General features: G+C 39.5%; 1 protein-coding gene across 9 annotated transcripts in view; it reads right to left on the reverse strand.

Moving 5' to 3' along the window:
• ARHGAP28 (Rho GTPase activating protein 28) overlaps positions 1 to 23,186 on the reverse strand; it is a 240,748-nt gene that overhangs the window by 149,370 nt on the left and 68,192 nt on the right. The window contains exon 1 of one of the 9 annotated variants that reach the window (XM_027068531.2): positions 7,195 to 11,909. The exons of the other annotated variants lie outside the window; for them this stretch is intronic. The gene's annotated coding sequence lies outside the window, so the exon portion shown is untranslated. Of the gene's footprint in view, positions 1 to 7,194; positions 11,910 to 23,186 lie in introns of those variants that run through there. 9 annotated transcript variants of the gene reach the window in all.

Genomic DNA, 23,186 nt, shown 5'->3' on the forward strand with positions numbered 1-23,186 from the left:
TCATTACTGTGCTATATCTCCAAATATACCTAAGTACAGAAATTTCACCTTCTACTTCTTAACATCCTAACATAACCTCACCCAACAAAGGATTCTTGGTAGACCTTCAATAAGTACTGAGGTCCGAGTGAGTTATCAGGCTACAGATTGCTAATCCTCATGATAAATACCAACAGCTAAATGCATGAGTTTCTGATGTTGCTTAACCAGGACGTTTTTTTCAAGGGAATAAAGATTATACTTCATAAAAGGGGAAAAAATGCTTTACAATGCCTTTTGTCATGCTGTACTAAGCAAAATGCAAATCAGCATAAACCCATGGGCACACAAATTAAAATTAAGCTTTGAGCAATTAACCATTTTATAATTGCAATGTTGAGAAACACAGTTCATAACAGGAAGACCATATTTCTCCAGGTTATCTGCACTTGATACAAGTAAATGTGCACAGTGCTTATAAAAATGTTGACTAGTATTTGACTGCAAAAGAAAAAGGCTGTGAGTCTGGCCACTAGTTGGAGATCATCTCACAATGCTTCCTTAGAGAAATGTTCCTCTCTAATATTCTGTCTCCATAAATTTACAAATGTTTTCTCTGACAGACATGTTTTGAGGATTCAAAAACTTGTGTCCAGGGGCGCCTGGGTGACTCAGTCGGTCAAGCATCTGACTTTGGCTCAGGTCACCATCCCACAGTTTGTGAGTTCAAGCCCCGCATCAGGCTTCGTGCTGACAGCTCAGAGCCCGGAGCCTGCTTCAGATTCTGTGTCTCCATCTGTCTCTGCTCCTCCCCAACTCATGCTCTGTCTCTCTTTCTCAAAAATAAACCTAAAACAAACAAACAAACAAAAAAAACAACTTGTGTCCATAAGTTATTCTGAACTTCATCAGCAAAATTCAATTTATTGAGTACCATAGATATGGCTGACCATCATGAGCAATTACTATGTACCAGGCACCATTCTAAATACTTTACACATACTCACTGGTTCGATCTTCACAATAACCCTATAAAGCAGGCACTACTACCTCCATTTTACAGATATGACAAGTGAGGTTTAAAAGAAAAATTCACAAGTCCATGATATAACATTAATAAAGGGTACAACCCAGATTTACACACAGCCTATCCATTCCCAGAGCCTCTGCTCTCACTCACCATATCATACATATTGCACTCCTAAAGTAGAATTCAGTACGTGTTAAGAGTTTTAGACCAAGCTTTGGGAACTGAAAAGAAGGAGAAATTACTCCCTATTAAAGTTCCGGAAGGACCTCAGGGAGAAGGATGTGCAGGATGCTGACTGGTTGAGATGGAATAGGAACAATGTGCATTCTGGTGAACAAAGTCACACAGCTAGGCAGGTGCAGGCAACGGGGTGGGATGGACAAGGAATCTGATTTGGCTGGTGATACAATAGAAAGCATAGCTGTAACAACTCTTCAGTTTCCACAGGACACGATGGGGTTTTAACTACTGGTCTATGCAAAGTTCTCTCAACAAGGTAACAGGAGTAGAGACATTCTTTGGGAAGATTAATTAGATTTTTTTTTTTGAAAGCTTAGGAATTTTTTTTTCTCAGAAGATCATTTTCCTTACTTCGTCTAATAGACTATTTTGGATAATAATCCAAAAATCAAGAACTCTCCACTGGGAGGCCTACTGGACTGAAACTAACAGGATAAAGCTTAATAGGAATGAAGATGAAATTTAGAAACTTCAGCTGTACATGTTTAGGATGACTGCTTCCTGGCAAGAGTACAGTTCATATGAAAAAGATGAAGAGATTGTGGCCAAATTCAAGGTCAGTACAAGCTAAAAGCTCTATAAGGATGCCAAAAAGACTAAGCAGAAGGTAAGCAGCATAGAAGTATAGAAGTGTATCACACAGAAAGGGGAGATGATTATCCTAAACACAGCAGAACTGGAATTCAGCTCTGGGCATCATTCAAAGGGTAGAGGTTGACAGTTGAGACTGAATTCAGAGCAGGATTGATGAAGACAGACAGTCAAGGAGCTGTACCATACGTAAAAATGTTCAAAGTACTGGAGAAATTTAGAAGCATGATCACGATCTCCAAATATTTCAAGAACTGTCTTGGGAAGAAGACTCACGATACAAAATAGATACAAAAATAGAACCAATGAGAGGATAATATAACCAATGAATCATTAATACTAAAGGCCAGTTCTACGTTAGCTACACAGGAGGGATGTTACTGAGTTACATAAAGGAAACAATCAGTGTCCAATGGGCATCTACAGGCTAGCCAAAGACAAGATAATGCTTTTCAAAAGGAAGTTCACCTTGGGGTGTCTGGGTGGCTCAGTCAGTTAAGCATCCAACTTCAGCTCAGATCGTGATCTCACGGCTCATGAGTTCGAGCCCCACGTTGGGCTCTGTGCTGACAGCTCAGAGCCTGGAGGCTGCTTCAGATTCTGTGTCTCCCTCTCTCTCTATCCCTTCCTCGCTCATGCGCTCTCTGTCTCTGTCTCTCAAAACTAAACAAATGTTAAAAGAAATAAAGAAAAAAAAAAAAGCTCACCTTGCTGAACATGGGAGTATATAAATACTAAAACACAGAAACGGTGAACCTACTCTTCGGGAATTTGGAGAAGAGGTCAGAGAGAGGGGAGTGGTAAGATGGGAAGAAGGGAGAAAGAAGGTGTGGAATGTGAGCTGGACTTTGACAGATGAATTTGTTTACAATCCAAAGTGGTCAAGTAACTGCCAAAAAACCAAATCTGCAGTAAACTGAATTGTAAACAGGTTACTGAAAATGCTCAGTGAGTCCACTTAGGGCTTAAGAACATACAGTAATTCTCTGTAACACATTCCTTCTCAAATGTGTACAGTTCATAGAGGGTAATGTGATCCTTTCCCTTCTTTTCTTCCAACAGTATCCCCTCCACACACACGTGCATGCATGCGTGTGCAAAGAAGCACCAAAATGTATATATATAACACCATGGAAGAAGAATAGATACTACCTTCTCCTTCAAGAGAACAGGTCAGAAAAGGAAGTAAATATGATCAAAGAACAAGAGCGCCTGGGTGGCTCAGTCAGTTAGGCGTCCAACTCTTGATTTCAGCTCAGGTTGTGATCCCACAGTCTTGAGAACAAGCCCCGCATCAGGCTCCATGCTGAGCATGGAGCTAGCTTGCTCTCTCTCCCCCCTCTTCTTTTTCCCTCTGCCCCTCTCTCCCACTCCCACACAGTCTCTCTCTAAAATTAAAACACACACACACACACACAAACCAGAATGGTCAGAGAACAGAGAATATGGGGGCGCCTTTAATAGGAGAAATGGCCTCCCTGGATTGTTCCTAGTCCTGCAGTGACTTCCACCAACACCTCAAAGAGTTTTCCTATTATCTCCGGACTGGAAAACACAGTAACAAATTTTGTCATTCACTCAGCATCGTGTGGGAGAAAATGCCCAGGCTTCAGACTCAAACAGATTTTGGTTCACTTTCTTGCCCTGACACTCATCAGCTGTATGAAATGTGGGCAAGACACTTGGCCTCAGTTTGCCTCAGTCCCCTTACCTGTCAACTGTGAATACCCATTTCTGCGTGAAGTTTTTCGTGAATATAAAGGAAACAGTATTCATAAAATGCCTGCAACCACTCTATGATTCTACTCCTACCATTACCACCAAAACCTACAAGTCGCTAGTGGCGAATGTTTTGATAGCTCAGACATTTCTGAGACTTTGGAAATGACACTTCTTGAAAAAGCTCAAAATGGGCTTATCTAATATTGGCTTCTGATTTCTTCTATTTTATACGTTAGAAAGCAGTTTTGCAGGGATTGCAACCTCTCAGTGGTGAGGGATATCCACAGACTTCCCTAATTTGAAAAGAGACTAAGCTTCGGGGTGTTTTGTTTAGGGATAAGGCAGTGGGGGAGGGAGAGCAGCTGAAGCCAGGGATGGATAAAGTGATAAACCTTGTCATGCTTTATAATTAAAACATACGAGAAGATTCATACCTACTGTATAATTCGAGGTTGGCAAAGAATGTAAGACAATTACTATATAATATGCTATTATTTAAAAAGAATCTTTTCAAGTAGGTGAACGGTCTGTGAGCGTCCATTTTAATTCTACTGCTACGAAGCACTCAGTGTTGAGCAGTCACGTAGTTCCCGTGGACGCCCTACACCAGCACGCAGCAGGCTTGGGCTGCCGTGGGCTTACTGCCTCCACATCTCCAGCTCTCCTTCTGAAGTTCATGGAGGCATTATTTGGGATGAGCTCTGTAAGTCATGGAACAGGAAGAACTTAGTCCAGAAGTTTCAGACAGTTATGTACTGCTTTAGTACACAAATAACTGAAATATTATGTCTTTTCTATCGTTTTAAACAGAATAATGGACCTTCCATGTCCAAAATAGTGATTTTTGTAAAGCACCTGGTTGGATTCTTGCAAAGTCTCCACCAGAGTGACGTGCATCTGGGTAGGAAATGTCCCTTGATATAAGGCCCCAATTTTACTACTATGTATATTCACATGAGAAACTTTAAAAGTTTACATCTTTGTGTTCATTTAATTAAATACTTTAACATACAGAGTATTAAGTACACTAATCTTTCTAGCTAACAGAGACAAGATCTGTTTACTCTGCTCACTTACAGAGGGCAGAGTTTGCTTGGTCCCTGAGCTTTGTAAACCTATCATTTATTCATCACTAAAGTCCCCTGGCAATGAATGGCCATCTCATCTGCACTGACGTTGTCCAAACACTGCTCTCAATAGTTGTCGTCCCCTGAAATAATCTACAGCTTTCGCTATCACTAAGAAACCATTCCGTTTTTCTCAATCCCCCCCTTCCTTCTGTTCAGATAAGCACTTGGGGGTGTCGATTGTTCGCGGTGCAATCTTCTTTCAGTGAATGGTCTTATCACGAGGTCACACTACACCTTCAGAATAGCTGAAGGGCTGTTACACTCTGTCTCCCAAGATGGTGGTGAATCGCTTCCCCATGTCTTTACTATAATGATATTGCACATCTTGACTGAGTTGCCTTCACACTCTGCTTTTGGAAAATTTCCAGGCAGGGTCTGCGTTTACGTCAGCAAAATGGATTCAAAATACCACCTCTGGGGTTTTAAACGGGCTTTGAAACACATTCCTGCACTGGGCTCAACTCAGGTCAGTAGGAGGCCTTCCAGTAAATCTGTTACTTCACTTTGTCATTCTACTTAATGCAGAGGGGTACTGATTTCCTCGTAGCTCATCTCGTAAGTGGTTTTACTTTTCTACAATTTCTGCCGGAACCTTGGCTAAAAAGCCGCTCATTATTATGCCCATTTTCTTCAGAGCTCCTTATGTTTAAAGATTCTGCTTGCTTAGGTAAGCTAAACATTGTTCTGTTTTCCATCTGATTCTTCTTCCTTCAGCTTTAGGATCATAAAAATAAAGTCCTTTTTTATATTTTCAAAGTTAAATACAAGCCTTATCTTGTTAAACTTGCCGTTGATTGGAATGGTTACTATTCAATTGATCCCTTAGTTTATAGTTTAACAAGGGCCTTACAAAATTCGTAACAGATAGGACATGTACCATGGGGGTGGGTCAGGGGGCAGTTACTACATGCAGAACTCTAGGGGCTATCAAAACAAAATTATAGAATGTCAAATTTAACAACAATTTCCAGATATAATACAAATCCCTTACTACTTACAAGACTTAAAGTAAAAGAAAGACTCCCTTATTTAGTAATAATCATCAAAGCATGGAAGTATACAATTATTTTCACAAACAAATGAGCACATCAAGCTACCGCCACATCCTGGACATTATGCTGGAAAACATATCCCCTATGAGGGACCCTGGTTTTGCTTACCACACTCTGAAATCTAAAGGTAAAACTAAAAGGAAAAAAAAAGCCCTTATCCCTCTACACACTTACTATACAAGAAAAGCAGTATTTCATCTAAATGGACTTTCTTACCACACTCCAATCTAAAAAGACAGTTCAATAGGGCTAAAGTAGAATTTACCTCTGATTACAAAATACACTAGTAAAACAATTTTAAAACAATAAAGAAACTATAAACACAGTGGCAAAACAAAAGATGATGCTACTTAACTAAAAAGAACCTAGAACAGTCTGAAGCAAATGATTCTAATTTGAAGGAAATGAAATTCAAATAAACAACAAAACCACCCTTCCTAATACCTCCCCTTCCTCTGAAAGACAACGCAAAGGACAAAAACAAGGGAGGAAGAAAGGAAGAAAGGAAGAAAGAACGAACGAATAAGGGGTCACTGCCAAAGGGGCTCTGTGGATAATAATGCTCTAAAAATTAAACATGAAAGTAGGTTAATAGACACTGTGGAATCCTTTCTGGGAAGAGCATGCATTTGTGTTTCTTGAAATAGACCTTCTGCTTGCCGTGAATCAGACTAATGGATGGCTTTGAGGGTACGCTCTAACACAGGTACTGATTTCTCCAAGAAGGTGCTTGAGGGAGGAGTATGCGGAGGCCGGGAAAAGATGAGAAGAAATGGACAAATGTGGCACACAGAAGTCGCAGGCACAGTACTTTTATGTAGGGCACGTACATAATGGGCACTCCACCCACCTGGCTTCTCTAGGACCAGGGCCACAAACACAGCTGCTTCTGCTTGGCGCGCCTTCTCCCAATGTGGAAAACAAGAGGAGAGACTCAGAAGCCTGACCAAAGAAATACATGAATTCCACTAAAGAGTGGAAGCACTTGCTTGGGTAATGGAGGCTACCTCAGGAGATGTTTCCAAAAGTAGATGATTATCAGGAAAGACTGGATTGGAGTTTAAAGGCTCCTGCTCAAAAGCAGGAGAATCAAAAGATCTCTAAGACATTAATTTTTATGCATCTATTAAGATTCCATTTTAACTAGTCTTCCCAAATTAGTAACAGTACTTATGTGCTCTCCTACAGTTGAGCTTTAGAAACTTACATCCACACTGTAACAAAAATCTTCTTTGAAAGGATAAAAAACCAGTTTACAATCGCTTAACATTATGTACCTATAACCCACTAATAAAACCATAAGCCCCACTTATACATTCACTTAAAATGGATTTTAAAAAAGCTACAGCAACCATTTACCTACCTTCTTCTCTCCCTTCTTAAAAGAATCAGTCTGCGGAAAGAAGCCTGCAGCCCAAGTTACTGATCTAGGAAGTGCTCTGTACCTTACCTTTTAGGAGGTTAAAAGTCTCACGGATGATATTCTTAAGGGAGAAGCATAGAACATCTGTGCGACCGTGTGTCCTCATGGCCCAGAGGTGGGGAGGCCATCCTCCAGCCCACATCCACCACCACACACCCTCTGAGCACTGCCTCTCCCTCCGGGACAGGACAGCACTAGCTGCCTCCAGCTCAGCCGCCAAGAAACAAAGGGTATTGGAGTTTCTTGTCTAAGTGGTAAACTAATTCCCACTGCACGGTAACTATTTAAAGAAATAGTGCCTGCAGGACAGATCTGCCTCCCAGCCTTCCTGTTTGTGTCCCAGCTCCAATTTTCACCCATTTCCTAAGGAAGACTGCAAAGTGTAATCAGCCTCAAGAAGCCTGAGATTTATGAAAACCCGTGGAGTGTGTGAGGGCAATTTTTGGACACAGTCTCTCCCCCTTTCCTTCTTTTCCCAGCTAAGCAGATAGGAGGCTTTATTAAAAGTACTTCCAAAGTCAAAAGCAAACACACTGTATCTAGAGTGATTTGGTGAGTCTTGACTCCGGAAAGATTTTAAACCTGAAATGTAGAAACAAAAGAATTTGTAGATAATTATTCCAACATGTATCAAGTAGTAATGCAGACAAAAAACCATGCAACTATTTGTCAGAAGGCAAAGGTTGATTCAGAAAACCTTTGCAATTTGCTAGCTTTAAGTAAAGAAATTCATCCAATCTTCCTGGGCCTTCCATATGAAATTCATCCAATCTCTCTTCTCAAAGCCTCACTTTTTTTGTCTGAATAAATGGGACTAATAACAAGCACTTTATGTGTCTACTCTGAGAACCTCATAACTGTAAAAGACCCCATATTTTGCCTTATATAAAAGTTAAGATCATGCTGTCATTGCATCATGGCATCCAATTTCCCAGCTGCTATTACATAGTATCAGACATTAGTAGCTGAATGCAATGACCTAATACATCTCCTCTCCTCTCTCCAAAATTATATTATGTATACATTTGTTTACTTGTGTATTGTCTGACTTCCCCATTGGTAATGAATACTTAATAATGATTCCCAGGACCAAGAATAGCACTTAACATTTATTAACCTGCAATAAGTACTTGTTTTTAAATAAATGAAGAGATAAATGCATAATTTCAGACAAAATAAACCACAATGCTCTACACACAGTAAGCCTATAACGAATACTTACTGAATTAATGAATGAACCACAACTTTTTTCTCTAGAAAAACATCCCAGGAAAAATGCAATGTTATGGAATTTTAAGACAAGTTGGAGCCCTTAACAACAGTTGACATAAATACAACTCTATGTTTTGTTAGATCACCCTGTTCAAATATATGAAGATGGTTAATGTACAGATTTTTTACAACATGGATATGAGGTACAAAATCAGTATGAGTTAATTCACTGACAAAGAGTTTAGCTTAATTTAGAATATACGTAAAATACTTCCTCAGGCCTGTTTCTGTTAAAAATGGAAACTCCTTTCCTCTGGTGCCCTTCACGTCCTCCAGCGGTGGTGGTGGGATGTGATAAGGACTCATTGATTTTTTTAAAAGCATTACCCAGACAATGAGGATACAAATGTGTGGTCTCTTGTGGGTCTTATGATCCAACTGCTAATGTTTAATATAACATAACAACATGCTGGGAGACAGGATAGTCTCAGGGATCTGAAACAAGAGATTTAGTTTTGAGCCTTCACATCATTGCCTGAATCCAGTTCAGGCCAGTTCAGGCCAGTTCAGGCTAAGAGAGACTAAAAATCAATTCTTTGATGGCTGCCCATTAATCTACCATGCATGAAGAAGACAGCAACTCTAGTGGATACTTGTCCATCTTATAAAATTACCAAGAGAGAAAAGATTCTGCATCTTAAAAGATCATGTGAAACATAATTCCCTCTTACTTCTAAGGAGTTCTCTTGCGTTGCTTGGGAAATAGGACCCTCCGCACCCTTTTTCTCTCCTCCCTGCCCTCTCTCTTGGCTCTCTTGACTTTATAGACAGAACAAGAGCTTATACAGATCTTTTTGCAAGTGATAAAAATGGAAAATAAAGATTTAAAGTTTCTCACTCTGAATGAAGTCATTTTGGTTCCGCAATATGAGGAAGCATTTCATAATCACTGAACCTGAAAGTTGTATAGCTTTTGGCCAACGAGAAAGAATCCCTGAAGAACAGAGCGTGGTGGTCAAATAAAAACAGAATTTCCTGCCTTTAACAGGTTCCGATACTCCGTTTTTCTGAGCTCAAAGTTTCAGACATTGTGACGCGTTGTTTTCCACATATCCCCTCCATCACTTCGCGTGCAACTTCCCTGGGGGTAAAGGCCTTTTTAATTGAGTAATTACAGATTCTAAAGAAGTTCTGAAATAGATTTTTGACAGTTTCCAGCAGCAAGACTTTCTCACCTTACATGTAGCCTCTAGCCTGACAAATACCAGTCTACAGGGAGCTTGTAAGTTCAACTACAAGGGTTATCAGATGTGGCTTAAATGCCTCCTGGAACATGTACATTTGACCCTGGGGGAGGAGAACAAATTGTGGAAACTGCCATCCAACAGCCATCTAATGTAAGAAGAACCTTTGGGAGACCCACCTGGAAGCCCAGACACCCTCCCCTGGGGATGCTGATGTACCGTCAGCCATTTCCTGTAGAACAGCTTTACTGCCCTGGTTCCTGGCAGACTTAATCAAGATATCACTGTGTATTAGACTAGCAAATAAAAAGATAACTTCAAGTTACTGACTGGACGGTTTTGCTATGTTATTAATATTATTATTTGAGACTACCATGTATCTTATTTTAATAAACACTTATGCTATAAAACATAAAATAAATCTTCTAAGGGAAGATAATTTATAGGTATGACTAAAAGGAGCAAACATCATGGAACACATTATCCCAAAGTCTGCCATTAAGTAGGCATATATACTGCACAACAGAAGAATCATGAATTTTTCCTTTTTGCCATCTGTTGTTTTATAGGACAGCTGATTTCCTGTGAGCTGACTCTAGCGCCTATGATTAATGATGAAGAAAGTAAGTAAAAAAAGTTACACCAAAAGATCAGTCTTATTGATAAGGAAGTATTTCAACAGCAAGTTAATTATCAGACTATTTCTTTTCCAAAGTGAGAGATAAAGATATTTGCCCCTCCTTTTCTCCCTTTCAACTTGCTCTAGGCAGGGGTTCTGCTAAACACTGAAGACCTAAGATGTGTAAGCATAGGGTTCCTATTCTCAATCAACTCATGAACTGGTAAGACAGGTATAGAAGTAGCTATGGTACAAAGGTAGTGTGTACTAAGGGGGAACGTATACCTCAATATCAAGAGTGCAGGGCATGAAGGAAGAAGGACATAGGTTCAACTGGCTTTGCCACTTGCACACTGCATGAGCTTGGGCAAAGTTAATCCTTCTACACTTTGCTTTACTCATGGATAAAACAGAGGTCATATTAGTGCCTGCCTCCTGAGACATTTTATAAAAATAAATGATTTAGTACAAATCCCTAACAGAGCACCTGGCTTTCAGAAGTCCTCAAATAGCACTGATGCTGAAGAAAAAGATTAAAAGAAATACTTAAATTTGGGTGCCTGGGTGGCTCAGTCAGTTAAGCGTCTGACTTTGGCTCAGGTAATGATCTCACAGCTCGTGGGTTTGAGCTCCGCGTCAGGCTCTGTGCTGACAGCTCGGAGCCTGGAGCCTGCTCGGATTCTGTGTCTCCCTCTCTCTCTGCCCCTCCCCTGCTTGTAACTCTGTCTCTCTCTCACTCTCTCAAAAATAAATAAACATTAAAAAAATTATATATATAAAAAAATAAATACTTAAATTGCCATGAACATTCAATAGAGAAAGGAAGTTCCATCCATAAATAAGAGATACAGAATTTTTCAGCCAGGACACTCCTCTCTTGCAATAGTTTGAATGTACAGGTTGTCCTTGATTTATGATTGGGGCAAGGGTACCTGGAAAGAAAAGGGCTCACTGCCACCCTTTATCTCCCAGTTGCCTTACCCCCTTCTTTCTGAAATGCCCAACCACAGTGCTGTGTCCAATCTTAGCCTGTGCCAACCCAGGGCATAGTAAATGGCCTTGGAATCTCTGCAAAAAATCGCTTCTTGTTCAACAACAGAATGTTCTCAAAGGCTACCTTATGTAAAAGAAAACATCCAGAATATTCATAAAAACTGAAATTTCTGGTTCTCACCATGATGGATTAACTGGGACTGCAGTAGCCTTCCTGCCATACAATTAGAAAACTGGATAAAATATGTGAAAAACTGCTTATAAATGTTAGAAGAAAGTACAAGATGTGATCCTGAGAGAAAGGGAACAACTGAGGTGAACTCTGTAGTTACCCCAGCTTCCATCCTGGATGCACATTCCAGACTGGCAGGGCAGTGACAGGAAACCCAGGAATACTGGGGTCTGAATTAAGGGGACACAGAACAGAGTTCACAGAGGCTAAGGCAGATGGAATTTTCTAGGACAAGTATAAGACAGGAAGGAGCTATGCAGACAAAGGGCTCAAGAAATCCATATATGGGTCTCCCTGAGTTTGTTGCTAAATGGTAAGTCACATATAAACAGGGTTAACTTCACAATGCTGGACAAAAACCAAGTGAGGATCTTTAAGTTAAAGGATTCACAGAGTTTGCAAAGAGCAAGGAGACACATGAGTTTTTAATTTTTTTTTTTTTTACATTTACTTATTTTTGAGAGACAGAGAGAGACAGCATGAGCAGGGGAGGGGCAGAGAGAGAGGGAGACACAGAATCCGAAGCAGGCTCCAGGCTCCAAGCTGTCAGCACAGAGCCTGATGTGGGGCTCGAACCCACGAACGGTGAGATCATGACCTGAGCCGAAGTCGGACGCTTGACCGACTGAGCCCCGCAAGCACCCCCACATGAGTTTTTAATAGTCAGACTAGAAAGTCTACGTTCAGCGCCTGGGGATTCAGGTCCTAACCCCTGAAGTATCTTAGTAGTATGAAACTTTAAAGTATCAGTTGAGTTGTAGGGCTAAATCCACCATACAGTAAAGGCTACTGCAGACAAACAAAACACAGATCTAGTATTCAGTAAAAAAACAAAACAAAACTATACATACAAAGAAGCAGGAAAATGAGACATAGAAACAGACTCAAAAGGACAGAGGTGAGGAATTGACACACAAGACAATTATAAATATACTCAACATATAACAACAGAAATGAAAAATGATTTGAAATGATAATATACTAGATGCAATTATCAGGACATTGATTAACTTCAGAAAAGACCAGCACATTTGAAGACAATACAGAAAATAGTCAAACTTCAACACACAGAGGAGAAAAAGGGCTGCAAAAAATGAACAGAGTCTCAGTGATGTGCAGGATGACCCCAAGTGGTCTAACACATATGTTACTTGAGTCCTAGGATGGCGGGGGCCGGGGGGGGGGGGAGGGGGGGAGTCACAGGATAAAAATGAGATAGAGAAATAATGACTGCAATTTTTCCAAATTCAATGAAAACTACAAACCAGAAATCCAAAAAATTCAGTGAACCCCAACAGAGATAATACAAAACAAAGATAAAGGGAAAACATCAAAAGCAGCAGAGTGGAAAAAACAGACGTGATGAACAGAAGAGCAACAATAAGAATGACTGCCAACTTCTCATTAAAACAATACAAGCAAAGAGCAGTTGGATGACATCTTTAAAGTGCTGAAAGAAAAATGAAAAGGTCATCCTAAAATTCTATATCCAGTGAAAAATCGTTCAAAAACGAAGACTTCATAAATACTACCTTAGATAAACAAAAGTACAAAGAATTTGTGGCCAGCAGATCTGTACTACAAGAAATGTTAGAGCAAGTTTTTCATGAAAGAAAATAATACCAGATGGAAACTTGGAACTGCACAAAAGAATTAAAAGTGTGGAAATTTGTAAATATGTGAGCATATGTAAAATAAAAGCATTCCTTATTATATTTCTTTAAAATATAGTTGTTCAAAACAAAAAATAATAACAATGTATTATAAGGTTTTTGACATATGTACTTAATAAAATGCATGACAGTAATATTATGAAGGATAGGAAGGAGAAAATGAAAGCATAAAATCATAAAGTTCTTACATACCACATGAATGATATATTATTTGAAGGTGAAAAGTGAAAAGCTAAAGTGGAATACTGTAAACTCTGGAGTAACCACTAAAAATAATGAACAAACAGCTATAAGAATGGAGATAAATGGAATATAAAAAATATACACAAATAATCCCAAAAAAGGCCAAGAAAGAGAACGGATGGGATAAATAGAAAACATATAGCAAGATAACAGATTAAACCCAGGGTACCTGGGTGGCTCAGTCAGTTAAACGTCCGACTTTGGCTCAGGTCATGATCTTGCGATTCGTGAGTTCGAGCCCCACATCAGGCTTTGTGCGGACCGCTCACCTGGAGCCTGCTTCGGATTCTGTGTCTCCCTCTCTCTATCCCTCCCCTGCTCACACTCTGTGTGCGTGTCTCTCTCTCAAAAATAAATAAACATTAAAAAAAAATTTTTTTTAAAGATAGTAGATTAAACCCAACCACATATGCTGCCTACAAGAAACACACTAATTATAAACACACAGAGTAAAATGATGGACTAAGTTTACCATACAAATATTAAGCCTAAGGGCGGCCATATTAATTCAGACAAAGCAGACTTCTGTGGTAGTTTGGGTTCCAGGGAAGCAGATGTCAAGACTAAATCGGAGGTTCAGGAGACTTATTTGGGGAAACCATCTGTGAAAGACAAAGGTGAGAAAGAGGAGGACTGGACAGGGAAAGATCTTCAGATATGATTGCTGATCTGACACCGGTGAAAGGAGAGAAGGGGAAAGAAGATTTGGGTCGGGAGGGCCTCAGGCTGCAGTGCAAGTGGGAGAAAGTCTCAGCCAGGCTGATGGGCAGTCCCCAGCAGATACAGCTCAGTAGAAGAGCTGGCATTGGTCAAAAATGGCCCAACTCTAGTACCCTGTTGTGCTCCATCACGAATGGGGAGTGTCCTGGGGAGAGCACAGCTACAGCTGAAATATGTGGCAGATCCCAAAAGTATGGCAGCTAAAGTCATGGGCTAAGTATACTACTTTTTGGAAAGGATGTCTGAATAGCACAACTCTATGGCAGGCACAACTTTGAAACAAGGGATATGACTGAGGACAAAGAGCATTATTTCTTCATGAGAAAAAGCTTATTTTATAAAGAGAACCCAACAACCTACCCTTAAATATGGATACAATAAATCACACTTCAAAATATTTGAAGTCAAAACTCTCAGAACTGAAAGGAGAAATGGACAAATCCCAGTTACAGCTAGAGATGTCAATACCTCTCTCTCAGTAACGACAAGTAACCAGAAAATTGGGAAAAATATAGAAATGTTAGACAACAGCATCAACCAAATCAACTTAATGGATATTTATTGAATACTCTCACCCCAAAGGGTGGAATACACATTCTTTTAAAACTCACAGTGCACATTACCAAGATAAACCATATGCTTGTCCATAAAACCAATCTCAATAAATTTTAAAGGACTTAACTCATAAAGTATGCTCTCTGACCATAATGGAATTTATTTAGAAATTGGAAAAAGAGATCTAGAAAAGCCCCAAATATTGGGAATTAAACAATATGTGTTTAAATAACCCAAAGATCAAAGGAGAAATCCTAAGGGAAATAATAAAAAAAAAAAATCTAACTGAATAATACAAAAACTACAGCATCATCACACAAAACTACACAATTCAATATTTGTGGGATGCTGCTAATGCAGTCCTTAGAGGTAATATAGCATTAACTTCTTATATTAAAAATATGAGAAGTTAGGGATGCCTGGGTGGCTCAGTCAGTTAGGTGTCTAACTCTTGATGTCAGCTCAGGTCATGATCTCATGGTTCATGAGATCAAGCCCCATGTGGGGCTCTGCACTGACAGTGTGGAGCCTGCTTGGGATTCATTCTCTCTAAATAAACAAACAAACAAATAAGAGAAGTCAATAATCCATGATCTAAGCTTCCATCTTAGGAACCTAGTAAAAGAAGAAAAAGTTAAGCCCCCAAAAAATCAAAGAAATAATTAAGAATGTAAATTACAGAAACAAAGAGTAAACGGGTAAAAAAAATAGAGAAAATAAGTTTTTTAAAACCTGGGTTTTGGAAAAGAGGAGTGAAACAGATAAATTTGTAGGAATTTCATCAATAAAAAAGGAAAGAAGACATAAATTACCAGAATTGTGGAGGAAATAAGAGGATTATCCTAAAAATCCTACAGATAGCAAATGAAAAATAATGGAATATTATAAACAATCATATGCCAAGAAATTCAACAGCTTACATAAAATAGACAAATTCCCTAAAAGATATAAATTACTAAAACTGACAGCAGAAGAAATGGAACCTACCCATATTTGTTAAAGAAACTGAATTCATAATTTAGAAGCCTGCCACAGAGAGCTCCAGGCCTAGACGGCCTCACAAAATCATTTAAAAATGAAAAAATACCAAACCTGCACAGGAAATGGGAAGTACAGGGAACTCCTCTCAATCCACTGTAAGAAATCAGAATTCTCCTGATAGGAAACCCATACAAAGACATGACAAAATCTAAAACCAACAGACCAACACTGTTCACAAACACAAACACTGAAATCCTCCACAAAACAAGAGAAACCAAATCTAGTACTAGCTGATGACATCTCGTATCTGACTGCTAATGTCTACAGCAGTACTATCGTTGTGTCATATTTTTTCTAAAAAAATTTTTTAACGTTTATTTATGTTTGAGACAGAGAGAGACAGAGCATGAACGGGGGAGGGTCAGAGAGAGAGGGAGACACAGAATCCGAAACAGGCTCCAGGCTCTGAGCGATCAGCACAGAGCCCGACGCGGGGCTCGAACTCACAGATCGTGAGATCATGACCTGAGCCAAAGTCGGACACTCAACCGACTAAGCCACCCAGGCACGCCATATTTTTTCTTATGTCACTGTAAGTCTTCTGTTGGAGATAAAGACTTACATTTACACTGGTCATTTGGTTTAAACTCAATAGTACAGACCCTCCTGGTTAAATACATTGTTACACTGGCTAAGGTGATGCAATAAAATGGCTGGGACACAGCAAGTGCCTGCAATTTTTTTTTTTTTTTTTTTTTTTTTTTTTTGAGAGAGAGAGAGGGAGAGAGAGCAGGGGAGGGGCAGAAGGAGAGGGAGACTGAGAGAGAGAATCTTAAGCAGGCTCCACATCCAGCTCAGGGCTAGAAGTGGGCTCAATCTCACAACATGAGATTATGACCTAAGCCGAAATCGAGTCAGATGCCTAACCAACTGAGCCATCCAGGTGCCCTATAGTGCCTACAATTTCTTTTTATTTTTTATTTTTTTAATGTTTATTTTTGAGAGAGAGAGACAGTGACAGAGTGTGAGTGGGGGAGGGGCAGAGAGAGAGAGAGAGAGAGAGAGAGAGAGAGAGACAGAGTCTGAAGCAGGCTCCAGGCTCTGAACTATCATCATAGAGCCTGACACAGGGCTCAAACTCACAGATCGTGAGATCATGATCTGAGCTGAAGGTGAACGTTTAACCAAGTGAGCCAGCCAGGCACCCCAATACAATCTCTAATGCTACCATTTTTTAGCAACTAGGTTGGGCTATAACATGTAGTTAGTCAAATAACTGCTTGCAGACTTGAATTGATTAGGCATAGCGATTCTATTAAAGTGACATCTTAAATACCCTTGTTGATAATATAGAAAAACTAATGACAAAGCATGCAGAGTGACCTTACAAGAAGTTATGATTGATTTGAATTCCAAGGCAGGCTTGGAAACAGGATCTAAGGGTCTCAGCTTGTTCAGTGGGCTAGTATATCGTTCATACCCAGTTGGTCAGAGAGCACACTGCAACCTCAGAAGGTAGAGCCTTGAAGCTTCTGAAGATGAACAGGCTACTGCAAAACGCCAAGGCCAGCTTAGTCCCTGGCTAGGAACCCCTTGATTATAGCAGGGAAAGGAGACATCCTCTTGTGAACTCAGTGCTCAGGCCTCTCTATTAAGACACAGTTTATTGTCTCGAGCTATTCCTGTGGTGATTAGGAACAATCTGATGGCAAAGATTAATGGTGCTTTATCCTATCTGTGTATATGGTGGAAGTCTTGAAGTTACTTTCAATTTTCCCTTAGCACAGATGTAAACATCACTATTGCACGGAGTCAAACTCACTTTATGACTAAGAATCAGTATTAGCTTTACTTGTTTTCCTTTTCAGTTGCTAAAGCAATGGGTGATTAAGATAGTAGATTATATAGTAGACTCTTCTTCGGGTATATTCTGGAGATCTACCGGAATACCCAAATTTGCTAATATAAAAATGTTTTTCACAGGCAGATGGCTATCTTACAACTTACACTTCTTATCCTCATACCACAAATAAACTTTTCAAGTTTCACTAGTTTCACTAAATTTTTCTTTTTCACTTAAAGATTTACTGAAATGGTCAAACATCACTCTGTTCATTCTAAAACATTCACAGTGGGAACTTCGTGTCTGTGTGGACTCCCGATATGAATGAAATTAGATTTTTCTCCTGTTTAAAAAAAATTTCATAGTGGGCTTATTTATATCATGTGTATGTAAACTAATGCAGAATTTACTTTCTGACTAAGAACAGCTTAACTTTCTGTTTACCTTTATCCCCCACACTCTCAGTCAGGTAAGTTTCTGCACACTCAAAAAGCAGAAAATATAAAGTCATGGTGAGATTCAGATCCCGGCCAACAGTTAGAATCACTCTTAGCTAAGTGACTCCCCATTAACCACTCCTCAATACACACACACCATGCAGTTCATTTCATACAACTTCCAACAAACAGTAAAACAAAATGGATTAAATCCATAAATGCCCATTTAGATTGCTACACGATGGGTATTTTAAGAAGAAAAATGCTGACAGAAACCAATGTTATTGATCCTATTGAACATCGAGGTAAAGCCAGTCACCATTCCGACTATTTTTTATACATCAACATTTGACTTTTGCAAATGAGAAATCTTCCCGTAGTGGCAACAATGCCAGATTGTAGTAGTTTAGCAATGGACTTCAGCTTTGTAGGTGAAACCTACAAACCTCTATCACAGAGGTTTCTATCTTAGTATCAAGGGTACTTGTCTTGTCCAATTAGGCTACATACGACCCATAAACACAAAACAACATAAGCCTTTTATTTATAAAGTGCCTTTCTTCAGAAATACCGACTTATCTGATTTCCACATTTTCTTGTTCCAGTTCTATTAAGTAGTAATAATGGCAGTATAACTGATTAAGGCAATTTTTCAGTCAGCTTTTACACAGTGGGGGCAGGGATGGCAGGGAGGGAGAGAGAGAGGCTAAGGAGAAGGAAATGGAGAGTAAATTCATCCTCGGGCCTAAGTAGAATCTCAGCTAACAAAGGCATGCTTCATTCAGATTGGTTTAATGCTGACGTAGAAGAAACTATTCCTTCATTCAACAAATGTCCTTAAGAATCTACCAGGTACCAGGCCCTGTGGTGAAGACAAGAGATACAATGAGCAGCAAAGACAGACATTCTCAGCCCTTTTCAAGACTGCTCTCTGAAAGGGAGACCAATCATACGGCTGCAATTAAAAAAGGGTGATAAACGTCATTGCAAGTGAAGGTTTCCCTGAGGAAAAGCTGCCTGAGCTGGGATTGGCCACATGAGTAGGATCCAACTAGTGCACAGGATGGTGAGGTTGATGGCCAGGAGAACAGTATAGGCAGGACAAATGCGGCAGTGGGGATTGTGGGGCATCTGAGCAGCTTGAAGAAATGGCACGGGCACAGATGGAGCTGGAAAGGTGGATATGGCCAGGAGATGTGAACCTTCCGGCACGGGAAGGGTTTCACTCCTTATCCATAAACAATGGGAAGCCATTAAAGATAACTTTAAGCAGAATTTTATTATTGCCTCCTCAAGATTTTTTTTGTACAAGTACACTACGAGAAGCATGGAAATCTTAATGAAAATAATTCCCATGAGTCTTCCAATATACAGTGTAGTATATAACACAGTTCCTTTTAACATGCAGTAAAAATGACTTTATGCAAAGAGAAGACTTAGGCATAATTTTCATTCATCAAACAAATATTTACTGAGTACTTCACTATATGCCAGGCATGATTCTCAGACATGATTCTTGACATTCATTAGTGAACAAGAAAAGACCTTCACCCTCAGAGAGTTTAACTCTAGTAATGCAGATAAAAATGATAAAGACAAGAAATAAGTAAGTTACGTAGTAGTTAAGAAGATAGTAAGCGACATGAAAGTAAGAAAAGATGAGTAGGATTAAGGAGGATCAGAAGGGTGGGAGGAGCCATAGAGAGGCAACCAAGTTACCGTATTATAATTAATTAAACAAGACCTCACTGTAAGATGAAATTGGTACAATTTTGGTTGAACAACCCAATTTTAACTGTTTTTGCTGAAATGAAAGAATAATTCTAGTGCCATTTCTAGACAAACTTCAAGTTTAATCTCTGAGACAAAGAGATCAAAGGAAATACTAGCTATTGCTCAAAACTTACTGCTTCTGTCTTTTCTGTCTTGCAATGGTCCTTCTATTAACAGTAACATTTTGAATACTGACTCATGATTTTATTGCACTCTCCATATAGCAGTGATTTATTCATGAGCAAAAGAAAACCAGCCTCACCAGTGTCATAACTTCAGCTTTTTCGGCTGGCAAATGCTGACAGATTTTTATCTTCAATTCAGTCCTTCTGCCAGTAAGGGTAAAAAACCCAAAAGACACCTCACAGTAACAGGTATAGCAGGAGAGGGAAATGAAAGGTGAATGTATATTACTAAAGTAATAGTACCTGCATAATCAGTGCAAAATTATTAATTAGCTAATACCCTTAATTACAAGCAAGCTTTAAAATGAGTTTTAATACATATCAAAGATACCAACTCATCTCTTTGGAATAAGAGTCTGGAAGTGAAACTAGAGCTTCCTTGACAACACAAATGGTCCCAAATGAATACTGAGAACAAAAGAAGCAAAATGATTGTCAGAGGAAATGTGCTCTAAACCCAGGACAGCAAATAGTTCTTGTTTACAGTAAGCTGTGAACAGCCAGCTTTGACTATTAGCAGTTATGTGCCAATGACTATTAACTCAACTACGTAGTGAGGGCATTAAGTCACAGGATGATTGTTGCTTTTATGTTGTACTTCCACTAAAGCTTGATTTTATTGCCCATTTTCCACAGCTCTTAGGTAGGCTTCGGTTGTAAACAATAGACTTTGGTAATTCTTCTACAAGAAACAAACAATGCAGTCTATGAGCAAAGCCTTTATTGTTTATATTTTATAACATATACACTATAATATCGATATATATTCAACAAGGGAAGAACAACAAATTTAAGCACAATTTTCCATTTACAAGTTATGTGAGTTATATGCCGTACCTACTAGATTATGTCTTTAGTTTTGATCATTAGTGGCCATTAATAAATGAAACTACTTTTATTTTTCTCAAGTGTTGATGTTTCTTCTATCAGGAAGCCAAACTTTCTAGTCTAGACTTTCATAGGGAGACATGTACAATCAAGATGCCATGCTGGACTTAAAATAATGATAGCAATAGTAAAACATTTTCGATGTTTGCTAGGTGCCAATTAGCATTCTAAGCGCTTCACATATACTAACTAATCTCATCCTTGGTACTACCCTATGAGATTATACTATTACTAACATCATTTTACAGAGGAGGAATTGTATAGCAAGGCTTCTGACTCTGTAAGAGGCACAAAGAGGTTAAGTAATTGGCCCAAGATTGCACAGCTAGGCTTCTGATGTCGTATGAGGCACAGAAAAGTTAAGCAATTTTCCCAGAATTACACAGCTAGGCTTCCGATGATGTTCGAGGTACAGGAATAGACAGCTAACCTCTGCTGCTGGACAAACTGATGAGTAATCTCCCTCTGTGCCAGTTTACTACCCCTGCTTTCACATGGCAGGAATTTATATTTCTACAAGTTTTCTACTCCTGGGAATGATTTTTCTGGGGGGGGGGGGAGGGACTCTATAGGTATAATATGCCGAATCAGGAAAAATATAGCATGAGGAAACAGTAACATGGCTCTGTGAGCTTCTTGGCCAGCAGGTCAACTTGCCGGGATGAAAAGCCTCTCTAATAATACAGTAGCATACTCCCAAGCCTACCAGTGCATCTGCAAGCAGCACAGTAAGAGCCTGTGAGAAGGTGTTACATTGACAGGTAAGCAAGGGTAGAGCCGTGTCAGGCACAGATGCCTGGTTTCCGGAAAGACACCAATTCAGCTCTAAACACAAAACTTAACAATCCCCATATCTTAGAATGAGAAAACGATGCTACATCTATCTACACAACCTCGTTCTGTAAACCCATCCATGTGACAAGAACAATCACACTTGCTCGGGTGTTCTCTTTGAAGAGAAGACCTGCAAGGAACATGTAATCACTGGATGATGTTATTTGACTTATGGAAAGGGAAAGGGGAGAACACAAATATTTACTGTGTTCCCAGATTGGGCCAAACACCATGCTACAGGTTCCCATTTCTCTAATTAAATTTTGACAATCTACCCATAAAGTACATTTATAGCATTATGTTATTCTCCTTGTTTGTAAGGAATAGAAAACCTGAGGGTAAAAGGGTTATGTGAATTGCCTATGTAAATCTAAGGGGAAGTCAGAGTACCCCCTCAGATAGGTCAGACTCCAAAGCTGGCACCACACCCACACTGCCATGGCTCTCCTGCCTCAGATGGGCATCTCCGTAAGAGGTGGTCTGCTTCTTTTGGAAGACTAGATTTTATAGCATGGTCAAGGGCTGAACTCTGGGGTGAGACTCCCTGGGTTTGGAACCTAGTACTGCTGATGACTAGCCATGTAAACCTGGCAAGCCACTTGACTTTGGTGTGCTTTAGTTTCCCCAGCCATAGGTAACAGTACCTATATTGTAGGAATGCTTTGAATACTAAAGGAGTTAATATACATAAGTCTTTCAGGTAATGCCTGGCACATAAATGCTCAATACATGTATTATTAAGGAAATTCTCTGCTGTTAACATAAACTACTTGCAAGCAAGTATCACATCTGAAGTCAAGTATTACAAACCTATCGCATCCCCACTGCTTCATATAATCCCTGATAACAAAATAGATGTTCAATATAGTTTGGTAAATAGATGAATATCTAGACCAAAGGATTATACATAAAAGTTCTTAAAATGGCCCAAGCTCATCTGACCTGCCATTACCTCTCTCACATCATCTCTTGCTATATGCTGCCTTATTCTCTCCACTCCAGTAAAACTGGCCTTCTTGCTATTTCCTGGAGGGAAAAAAAGGCACCCTAGGGCCTTTGCACTTGCTGCTCCCTCCAGCAGATTAGGTCTTCTTCAGATCTGAATTCAAATTCTTTTCCTTGGTAAATCTCTCCCTCCCACCTCATTTTAAATTGCAACAACCCCTCATCATCCAGGTCTCCTGGCACCGCTTTCCTTTGTCCCTCCTTCATTTCCCCCCCACTATGTTCATGTATCGCAACACCCTACATACTAAAACGTAACTTGTTTATTTCACGTATTTTCTGCCCCTAGAACGTGAGCTTCATGAGAGCAGAAAATTATCACCTATTTTGTCGTGTATACTACTATACCTTCAGTACTGAGAAGAGGGCCTGACAAGAAATATTTGTTGAGTGGTGAATGAATACAAGCCATTAATTTACTAAAGATCTCTATTTCAATTTTGTGTGAGTCTGAATACAGAACTGCACTGTGATGCATGCTGGGAAAATAACAAAAAGACTGATCTTTGGGTAAAGATGGTGATGAGATGCTAGTAAAATATAAATGCTCCTTTTCTAGAAAGCTACTTTGTATGTAAGTTA

The sequence above is a fragment of the Acinonyx jubatus genome, chromosome D3, assembly GCF_027475565.1.
Source record: "Acinonyx jubatus isolate Ajub_Pintada_27869175 chromosome D3, VMU_Ajub_asm_v1.0, whole genome shotgun sequence".
Classification (NCBI taxonomy): Eukaryota; Metazoa; Chordata; class Mammalia; order Carnivora; family Felidae; genus Acinonyx; species Acinonyx jubatus.